Genomic DNA, 2,500 nt, shown 5'->3' with positions numbered 1-2,500 from the left:
ATAGTGGCCATGGGTCGTTTTTCTACCACGACCTCGGGCCAATATTTCCCTGGCAGTACGGCCCTCGCGCTCGGTTAGTAAAACGTTAAGTGGTCACCCAGAAGTCATACCAACAGAGGCCCTTTGGCTCACAGGTCCTCACACGTGCGTACGACGACACAGATCCTTTTCTGAGGTTAAAAACCTGGCTACCGGCTTAACTCTTTTTCCTACTTTCCCAACCGCGAGAAAACCGCGGTAAATCAGCCATGGCCAAAAAATGTTTTTTTTTTTCCTCAAAAAATATTTAAAGTTAGGGGGAAAAAATACATCATTTTAAAGCTAAGAAAATAAGCTTTCCAACAGCATATAACTAATTTACAGACAACTGAAACATTTTATAAAAGCGAAAGTGGAACGAAAAAATTTAAGAAAAATAACAGTCAGTCAAAATTTGGTCATTTTAGCGTTGATTACGAATTTTTGGATGCAAAACTAAAATTTTCTGCAATTTATCTGCTTTCTTGGACATAAATTCGACCGAAAACTGATGAGGCACGAATATTTTTGGATTTTTAGGAATAGTAGATAACGTGGATTCAATGCGTAATGCGATAGAAGTGTCAAATTTGCGACTCATTGCTAACGGCAACGGAAGCGATCGCATTACGAATAATTAACCTCTGTTGCCAAAAACCACCCAAATAACCGGTCAGTGTAAAACGCAGACTGCAGACTGCAGACCAGGGATAAAATGCAGACTGAGGGTAAAATGCAGACTGCAGACTGCGGGTTAATAAAATAATAATGAAAAAAGAGTTATAAGAGTGTTAGTAGCCGTTTGTACTTTCACACTGAAACCCCAACACAGCTCCCATCGCTTGGGTTGCCCCACCGCATGTTTTAAATCCGGATTTTAATCGAACTCTGTAAGAATTGAAGCTGCATTGTTTGAATCCTTGTTGTTGTTGGGAAAAGGATAGTTTCGTTAAGTGAGTTGCTTTTAGGCAAAGAAATCACCACCCCGTAATTCAACTGTCCATTTTGCTGCACTGAATAAAGTAATCGAGTAATTACCCAATAACTCAATTTATTTTGACACGCATGGCTACAATACCAATTAACAAAGAGAGATAACGTGGATTTTGCAACCATTTAACGTTTCAATTCAGTCGGCTTAAGCTTATGACTGAGGTGCAAAAATTTCCTATCAGGATCCTTTCATTCGCTTTCGTGTACGTTATGTTTATCCTTTAGTTCACAAGTTTGTTTGTTTTGCATCTGGAAGATGGAAGTTTCAATTATAACCTCTCCCAAGGGGTTATCACGCATGATCATGACTAAAACACCACACGAGTACATACGGGTAACATACGAGTAACATACGGAACATACGGATACATACAAATACATACGACTGACATACGACTAACATACGACTAACATACGGATACATACGACTAACATACGGATACATACGAATACATACGAGTAATACGAATGTTTTTCTCATAAAGGAAGCTCTAGTTATAAGCCTTGCCAGCATTTTTCACGTCAGCAAACACGTACCCGGCTCAGTTTGAGGGGGGGGGGGGGGGGGAGGGGAGGAGGGCGGGTGGGGTGGTTATTGATGGACCCTCCAAGGCTTTCGTTAAATTTAGTCACAGTAAAATAAATTCACATGGAGTGCAAAACCCTTAAGGCGGCGAAAGACGAGATACAAGAACCGTCAACTTGTGGCGCAACATTGTTTCGTTGCAAGTTCTGGTCGATGTTTCGCGTTTTTCACTTTGCGTGATCAACTTGACCCGCAAGAAAAACATTTGTTGCGAGTTGAAGAAATGCAGGGCGCTGAGTGGTTGATTTGCTAGTACAAGAGCACATTTGTTACGCGACAAGTTGTGAGCTTGATGAAAAACGAGCAACAAAGCCAAAATTTGTTGCTCAGAGTAGATCCAAGCTCTACTTTTCGCAACAACTTTCTTCAACCCGCAACAAAGACATACCCGCAACAAATGTTTTTGTTGCGCGACAAGTTGATCATGCAAGGTGAAAAACGGGAGAAATCGACCCAAACTTGCAACGAAATAATGTTGCGCGCCAAGTTGAGGGTTTTTGTATCTCGTATTCCGCCGCCTCTAGCTTGCGCAACAAGATGACAATATGTTTTGGATGTTGCTCTCGTAGATGATCATGACTGTCAGGCCAGTTTACATTTAAGACACGTAAGGAAGTCAGAGCAGGTTTGTCATAATCTTTTACCCCATTTAAGCTTTCTGGCTTGATTTTGCACTGATTTTTTGCACTGATTTATAATAGGCAACTAAGCTGAAATAGTGAAATCAAGATGGCGGATCTGATGACGTCATACGACATCAGCGACATCCAAAATATATTGTCAAAAGCGCAAGCAAAGGGTTTTGCACTCCATGTGAATTTATTTTACTGTGACTAAATATAACGAAAGCCTTGGCGGGTCTATCAACATCCCCTCCCTCCCCCCTCAAACTGAGCCGGGTAC

General features: G+C 41.2%; 1 protein-coding gene across 1 annotated transcript in view; it reads right to left on the bottom strand.

The window, feature by feature from the left end:
• Positions 1 to 2,500, bottom strand: part of LOC137997303 (clumping factor A-like) — a 107,190-nt gene that overhangs the window by 84,225 nt on the left and 20,465 nt on the right. The gene's annotated exons all lie outside the window — the stretch shown is intronic.

The sequence above is a fragment of the Montipora foliosa genome, chromosome 3, assembly GCF_036669935.1.
Source record: "Montipora foliosa isolate CH-2021 chromosome 3, ASM3666993v2, whole genome shotgun sequence".
NCBI classification, from domain to species: domain Eukaryota; kingdom Metazoa; phylum Cnidaria; class Anthozoa; order Scleractinia; family Acroporidae; genus Montipora; species Montipora foliosa.
Note: the sequence above shows the minus strand (reverse complement) of the source record. Positions and strands in the feature narration are given on the sequence as shown.